Source organism: Triticum dicoccoides, chromosome 3A (genome assembly GCF_002162155.2).
Source record: "Triticum dicoccoides isolate Atlit2015 ecotype Zavitan chromosome 3A, WEW_v2.0, whole genome shotgun sequence".
In the NCBI taxonomy this organism is placed as follows: domain Eukaryota; kingdom Viridiplantae; phylum Streptophyta; class Magnoliopsida; order Poales; family Poaceae; genus Triticum; species Triticum dicoccoides.
This window is the reverse complement of record NC_041384.1, coordinates 628,772,208-628,781,161: the sequence shown is the minus strand read 5'-3', so window position 1 is coordinate 628,781,161 and position 8,954 is coordinate 628,772,208.

The window sequence follows — 8,954 nt, the reverse complement described above, 5'->3', positions numbered from 1 at the left end:
CCAACCCAACATCTACCTTTGGAGACACCTGTAGTACTACTTTATAATCACCCAGTTACGTTGTGACGTTTGGTAGCACCCAAAGTGTTCCTCCGACAAACGGGAGTTGCATAATCTCATAGTCATAGGAACATGTATAAGTCATGAAGAAAGCAATAGCAACATACTAAACGATCGGGTGCTAGGCTAATGGAATGGGTCATGTCAATCAGATCATTCAACTAATGATGTGACCTTGTTAATCAAATAACAACTCTTTGTTCATGGTTAGGAAACATAACCATCTTTGATTAACGAGCTAGTCAAGTAGAGGCATACTAGTGACTCTCTATTTGTCTATGTATTCACACATGTATTATGTTTCCGGTTAATACAATTCTAGCATGAATAATAAACATTTATCATGATATAAGGAAATAAATAATAACTTTATTATTGCCTCTAGGGCATATTTCCTTCAGTCTCCCACTTGCACTAGAGTCAATAATCTAGATTACACAGTAATGATTCTAACACCCATGGAGCCTTGGTGCTGATCATGTTTTGCTCGTGGAAGAGGCTTAGTCAACGGGTCTACAACATTCAGATCCGTATGTATCTTGCAAATCTCTATGTCTCCCACCTGGACTAGATCCCGGATGGAATTGAAGCGTCTCTTGATGTGTTTGGTCCTTTTGTGAAATCTGGATTCCTTTGCCAAGGCAATTGCACCAGTATTGTCACAAAAGATTTTAATTGGACCCGATGCACTAGGTATGACACCTAGATTGGATATGAACTCCTTCATCCAGACTCCTTCATTTTCTGCTTCCGAAGCAGCTATGTACTCCGTTTCACATGTAGATCCCGCTACGACGCTTTGTTTAGAACTGCACCAACTGACAGCTCCACCGTTTAATGTAAACACGTATCCGGTTTGCGATTTAGAATCGTCCGGATCAGTGTCAAAGCTTGCATCAACGTAACCTCTTACGGTGAGCTCTTTGTCACCTCCATATACGAGAAACATATCCTTAGTCCTTTTCAGGTATTTCAGGATGTTCTTGACCGCTGTCCAGTGATCCACTCCTGGATTACTTTGGTACCTCCCTGCTAAACTTATAGCAAGGCACACATCAGGTCTGGTACACAGCATTGCATACATGATAGGGCCTATGGCTGAAGCATAGGGAACATCTTTCATTTTCTCTCTACCTTTTGCAGTGGTCGGGCATTGAGTCTGACTCAACTTCACACCTTGTAACACAGGCAAGAACCCTTTCTTTGCTTGATCCATTTTGAACTTCTTCAAAATCTTGTCAAGGTATGTGCTTTGTGAAAGTCCAATTAAGCGTCTTGATCTATCTCTATAGATCTTTATGCCTAATATGTAAGCAGCTTCACCGAGGTCTTTCATTGAAAAACTCTTATTCAAGTATCCCTTTATGCTATCCAGAAATTCTATATCATTTCCAATCAGTAATATGTCATCCACATATAATATCAGAAATGCTACGGAGCTCCCACTCACTTTCTTGTAAATACAGGCTTCTCCGAAAGTCTGTATAAAACCAAATGCTTTGATCACACTATCAAAACGTTTATTCCAACTCCGAGAGGCTTGCACCAGTCCATAAATGGATCGCTGGAGCTTGCACACTTTGTTAGCTCCCTTTGGATCGACAAAACCTTCCGGTTGCATCATATACAACTCTTCTTCTAGAAATCCATTCAGGAATGCAGTTTTGACATCCATCTGCCAAATTTCATAATCATAAAATGCGGCAATTGCTAAGATGATTCGGACAGACTTAAGCATCGCTAGGGTGAGAAGTCTCATCGTAGTCAACCCCTTGAACTTGTCGAAAACCCTTTGCGACAAGTCGAGCTTTGTAGACAGTAATATTACCGTCAGCGTTAGTCTTCTTCTTGAAGATCCATTTATTCTCAATTGCTTGCCGATCATCGGGCAAGTCAACCAAAGTCCATACTTTGTTCTCATACATGGATCCCATCTCAGATTTCATGGCTTCAAGCCACTTTACGGAATCTGGGCTCACCATCGCTTCTTCATAGTTCGTAGGTTCATCATGATCTAGTAGCATGATTTCCAGAACTGGATTACCGTACCACTCTGGTGCGGATCTTACTCTGCTTGATCTACGAGGTTCAGTAGTATCTTGTTCTGAAGTTTCATGATCATGATCATTAACTTCCTCACTTACTGGTGTAGGTGTCGCAGAAACAGTTTTCTGTGATGTACTACTTTCCAATAAGGGAGCAGGTACAGTTACCTCGTCAAGTTCTACTTTCCTCCCACTCACTTCTTTCGAGAGAAACTCCTTCTCTAGAAAGGATCCATTCTTAGCAACGAATGTCTTGCCTTCGGATCTGTGATAGAAGGTGTACCCAACAGTCTCTTTTGGGTATCCTATGAAGACACATTATTCCGATTTGGGTTCGAGCTTATCAGGTTGAAGCTTTTTCACATAAGCATCGCAGCCCCAAACTTTAAGAAACGACAACTTTGGTTTCTTGCCAAACCACAGTTCATAAGGCGTCGTCTCAACGGATTTTGATGGTGCCCTATTTAACGTGAATGCGGCCGTCTCTAGAGCGTATCCCCAAAACGATAGCGGTAAATCAGTAAGAGACATCATAGATCATACCATATCTAGTAAAGTACGATTACGACGTTCGGACACACCATTACGCTGTGGTGTTCCGGGTAGCGTGAGTTGCGAAACTATTCCACAATTTTTCAAATGTACACCAAACTCGTAACTCAAATATTCTCCTCCACGATCAGATCGTAGAAACTTTATTTTCTTGTTACGATGATTTTCAACTTCACTCTGAAATTCTTTGAACTTTTCAAATGTTTCAGACTTGTGTTTCATTAAGTAGATATACCCATATTTGCTTAAATCATCTGTGAAGGTGAGAAAATAACGATATCCGCCACGAGCCTCCATATTCATCGGACCACATACATCGGTATGTATGATTTCCAACAAATCTGTTGCTCTCTCCATAGTACCGGAGAACGGTGTTTTAGTCATCTTGCCCATGAGGCACGGTTCGCACGTACCAAGTGATTCATAATCAAGTGGTTCCAAAAGTCCATCAGTATGAAGTTTCTTCATGCGCTTTACACCGATATGACCTAAACGACAGTGCCACAAATAAGTTGCACTTTCATTATCAACTCTGCATCTTTTGGTTTCAACATTATGAATATGTGTATCACTACTATCGAGATTCATCAAAAATAGACCACTCTTCAAAGGTGCATGACCATAAAAGATATTACTCATATAAATAGAACAACCATTATTCTCTGATTTAAATGAATAACCGTCTCGCATTAAACAAGATCCAGATATAATGTTCATGCTCAACGCTGGCACCAAATAACAATTATTTAGGTCTAATATTAATCCCGAAGGTAGATGTAGAGGTAGCGTGCCGACCGCGATCACATCGACTTTGGAACCGTTTCCCACGCGCATCGTCACCTCGTCCTTTGCTAGTGTCCGCTTATTCCGTAGTCCCTGTTTCGAGTTGCAAATATTAGCAACAGAACCAGTATCAAATACCCAGGTGCTAATACGAGCTCTAGTAAGGTACACATCAATAACATGTATATCACATATACCTTTGTTCACCTTGCCATCCTTCTTATCCGCCAAATACTTGGGGCAGTTCCGCTTCCATTGACCAGTCTGCTTGCAGTAGAAGCACTCAGTTTCAGGCTTAGGTCCAGACTTGGGTTTCTTCTCCTGAGCAGCAACTTGCTTGCCATTCTTCTTGAAGTTCCCCTTCTTCTTCCCTTTGCCCTTTTTCTTGAAACTAGTGGTCTTGTTAACCATCAACACTTGATGCTCCTTCTTGATTTCTACCTCCGCAGCTTTCAGCATTGCGAAGAGCTCGGGAATAGTCTTGTTCATCCCTTGCATATTATAGTTCATCACGAAGCTCTTGTAGCTTGGTGGCAGTGATTGGAGAATTCTGTCAATGACGCAATCATCTGGAAGATTAACTCCCAATTGAATCAAGTGATTATTATACCCAGACATTTTGAGTATATGCTCACTGACAGAACTGTTCTCCTCCATCTTGCAGCTATAGAACTTATTGGAGACTTCATATCTCTCAATCCGGGCATTTGCTTGAAATATTAACTTCAACTCCTGGAACATCTCATATGCTCCATGACGTTCAAAACGTCGTTGAAGTCCCGATTCTAAGCCGTAAAGCATGGCACACTGAACTATCGAGTAGTCATCGGCTTTGCTCTGCCAGACGTTCATAACATCTGGTGTTGCTCCAGCAGCAGGCCTGGCACCCAGCGGTGCTTTCAGGACGTAATTCTTCTGTGCAGCAATGAGGATAATCCTCAAGTTACGGACCCAGTCCGTGTAATTGCTACCATCATCTTTCAACTTCGCTTTCTCAAGGAACGTATTAAAATTCAACGGAACAATAGCACGAGCCATCTATCTACAATCAACATAAACAAGCAAGATACTATCAGGTACTAAGTTCATGATAAGTTTAAGTTCAGTTAATCAAATTACTTAAGAAGTCCCACTTAGATAGACATCCCTCTAATCCTCTAAGTGATCACGTGATCCAAATCAACTAAACCATAACCGATCATCATGTGAGATGGAGTAGTTTTCAATGGTGAACATCGTTATGTTGATCATATCTACTATATGATTCACGCTCGACCTTTCGGTCTCCGTGTTCCGAGGCCATATCTGCATATGCTAGGCTCGTCAAGTTTAACCTGAGTATTCTGCGTGTGCAAAACTGGCTTGCACCCGTTGTAGATGGACGTAGAGCTTATCACACCCGATCATCACGTGGTGTCTGGGCACGATGAACTTTGGAAACGGTGCATACTCAGGGAGAACACTTCTTGATAATTTAGTGAGAGATCATCTTATAATGCTACCGTCAATCAAAACAAGATAAGATGCATAAAAGGATAAACATCACATGCAATCAATATAAGTGATATGATATGGCCATCATCATCTTGTGCTTGTGATCTCCATCTCCGAAGCACCGTCATGATCACCATCGTCACCGGCGCGACACCTTGATCTCCATCGTAGCATCGTTGTCGTCTCGCCAATCTTATGCTTCCACGACTATCACTACCGCTTAGTAATAAAGTAAAGCATTACATCGCGATTGCATTGCATACAATAAAGCGACAACCATATGGCTCCTGCCAGTTGCCGATAACTCGGTTACAAAACATGATCATCTCATACAATAAAATTTAGCATCATGCCTTGACCATATCACATCACAACATGCCCTGCAAAAACAAGTTAGACGTCCTCTACTTTGTTGTTGCAAGTTTTACGTGGCTGCTACGGGCTTAAGCAAGAACTCATCTCACCTACGCATCAAAACCACAACGATAGTTTGTCAAATAGACTCCGTTTTAACCTTCTCAAGGACCGGGCGTAGCCACACTTGGTTCAACTAAAGTTGGAGAGACAGTCGCCCGCAAGCCATCTATGTGCAAAGCACGTCGAGGGAACCGGTCTCGCGTAAGCATACGCGTAAGGTTGGTCCGGGTCGTCTCGTCCAACAATACCGCCGAACCAAAGTATGACATGCTGGTAGGCAGTATGACTTGTATCACCCACAACTCACTTGTGTTCTACTCGTGCAAATAACATCAAACCATAAAACCTAGGCTCGGATGCCACTGTTGGGGAACGTAGTAATTTCAAAAAATTTCCTACGCACACGCAAGATCATGGTGATGCATAGCAACGAGAGGGGAGAGTGTTGTCTACATACCAACGCAGACCGACTGTGGAAGCGATCACACAACGTAGAGGAAGTAGTCGTACGTCTTCCCAATCCGACCGATCCAAGCACCGTTACTCCGGCACCTCCGAGTTCTTAGCACACGTTCAGCTCGATGACGATCCTCGGGCTCCAATCCAGCAAAGCGTCGAGGAAGAGTTTCGTCAGCACGACGGCGTGGTGACGATCTTGATGTTCTACCGACGCAGGGCTTCGCCTAAGCACTACAACGATATGACCGAGGTGGAATATGGTGGCAGGGGGCACCGCACACGGCTAAGGAACGATCACCAAGGATCAACTTGTGTGTCTAGAGGTGCCCCCTACCCCCGTATATAAAGGATCCAAGGGGGAGGGGTGCGCCGGCCAGGGAGAGGGCGCAGGAGGAGTCCTACTCCTACCGGGAGTAGGGCTCCCCCCCAATCCTATTCCAACTAGGATTCCCAAGGGGGGAAAGAGAGAGAGGGGGCCCGGCCACCTCTCCTAGTCCTGATAGGACTAGGGGAGGGGGGGAGGCGCGCAGCCCTCCTTGGGCTTCCCTTTCTCCTTTCCACTAAGGCCCACTAAGGCCCATATGGTTCCCGGGGGGTTCCGGTAACCTCCCGGTACTCCGGTAAAATCCCGATTTCACCCGGAACACTTCCGATATCCAAATATAGGCTTCCAATATATCAATCTTTATGTATCGACCATTTAGAGACTCCTCGTCATGTCCGTGATCACATCCGGGACTCCGAACAAACTTCGGTACATCAAAATGCATAAACTCATAATAACTGTCATCGTAACGTTAAGCGTGCGGACCCTATGGTTCGAGAACAATGTAGACATGACCGAGACACATCTCCGGGCAATAACCAATAGCGGGACCTAGATGTCCATATTGGCTCCGACATATTCTACGAAGATCTTTATCGGTCAGACCGCATAACAACATACGTTGTTCCCTTTGTTATCGGTATGTTACTTGCCCGAGATTCGATCGTCGGTATCCAATACCTAGTTCAATCTCGTTACCGGCAAGTCTCTTTACTTGTTCCGTAATACATCATCTCACAACTAAAATCTTAGTTACAATGCTTGCAAGGCTTATGTGATGTGTATTACCGAGAGGGCCCAGAGATACCTCTCCGACAATCGGAGTGACAAATCCTAATCTCGAAATACGCCAACCCAACATCTACCTTTGGAGACACCTGTAGTACTCCTTTATAATCACCCAGTTACGTTGTGACGTTTGGTAGCACCCAAAGTGTTCCTCCGGCAAACGGGAGTTGCATAATCTCATAGTCATAGGAACATGTATAAGTCATGAAGAAAGCAATAGCAACATACTAAACGATCGGGTGCTAGGCTAATGGAATGGGTCATGTCAATCAGATCATTCAACTAATGATGTGACCTCGTTAATCAAATAACAACTCTTTGTTCATGGTTAGGAAACATAACCATCTTTGATTAACGAGCTAGTCAAGTAGAGGCATACTAGTGACTCTCTGTTTGTCTATGTATTCACACATGTATTATGTTTCCGGTTAATACAATTCTAGCATTAATAATAAACATTTATCATGATATAGGGAAATAAGTAATAACTTTATTATTGCCTCTAGGGCATATTTCCTTCAGTAGGAGCCGTCAAGGCATCCTCCAGCTGAAGCAGCTCGGTGGAAGCCACGCTGCTTCTGCGCTGAGATGGCGGGGTAGCTTCAGGGGAGGCTTCGGCAGTATGTTTGCTGCGATTTGCTTCTCGTTCCTCTATCGCGTCTACCCTTGCTTGCAGCGCCTGCATTTGGGTCTGCTGCACTTTTTTCCTCCTCTCATGGGATTTGTAACGGCCTACGTCCGGAAACCCAACCTTCCATGGAATGGAGCCTGGCGTGCCTCGTGTCCGTCCAGGGTGCTCAGGATTCCCGAGGGCCATTGTGAGCTCGTCGTTCTCTCTGTCTGGAAAGAATGTCCCTTCCTGCACTGCTTCGATATACTGCTTAAGCTTCCTGACTGGTATGTCCATTTGATCGTTCGTCCAAATGCACTTCCCTGTTACAGGGTCCAAGGTTCTGCCAGCCCCGAAGAACCAAGTCCGGCAAAGGTCTGGCCAGTTAATTGTCTCATTATTTTCCAATGTCTTGTGGGCCACAAATGCGGGCCAGTGATCTCTGATCTTCTCATATCTGTCCTTGAATTCTGGTGTCTCATTATTTTCGACAAACTTATTCAGCTCTTTCTTCCACCTCCTGAATAGTTCTGCCATCCTCTTAAGAGCAAAAGACATGATTAATTTCTCTTTAACTGGGTTCTCTGGATTATCCTCAGGCGGTAGGGTGAAATTTGACTTCAGCTCAGTCCAAAGATCATTTTTCTGCATATCATTGACATAAGACACCTCAGGGTCTTCTGTAGCCGGCTGAAACCATTGCTGGATGCTTATCGGGATCTTGTCCCTAACCAGAACCCCACACTGAGCAACAAATGCGCTCTTTGTTCGGAGGGGTTCAATCGGTTGGCCGTCGGGCGCGATTGCTATGATCTCAAACTTTTCATCCGAGCTCAACTTTTTCTTCGGGCCTCGTCTCTTTACCGAAGTTGTGCTCGATCCGGAGGGCTAGAAAAAAGAACAAAGACTTAATTAATATGTGTACATACCAAAACAATGAATGCATCAATCAGCTAGTCAGCACAGGCTTAACTAATATATATACCTGGCCGGACTCGGTTCGGTCACCGGAGCCGTCATCACGGTCTCCTTCTTGCACCGGCATTGGGTCACTGGAGCCGTCCTCATGTTCTTCTTCTTGCACCGGCATTAGGTCACCGTAGCCAGCTTGTTCACCCTCTCCTTCCAGACCATCGGTTTCGTTGAGAAACAACGAGATGGCATCACTTCCTTCTGCGATTATGTCCCTCAACAACGCTTCTTTTGCTTCGTCTAGGGCGGTGTCCATAGTTTCTACAAATATTTACAACATGGCAATTATTATTCAAACATGACAGATGGATATATTAGTGCCAAACATAGAACTAGCTACCTAATCATAGTAAGCTATCGGGAGGGGGTATATATCGACAACGACGACACTACATCTATGTCCCTCGACGACCCTCGTTCCCGATAAAAAAAAGAGGAAGAAGAAGAA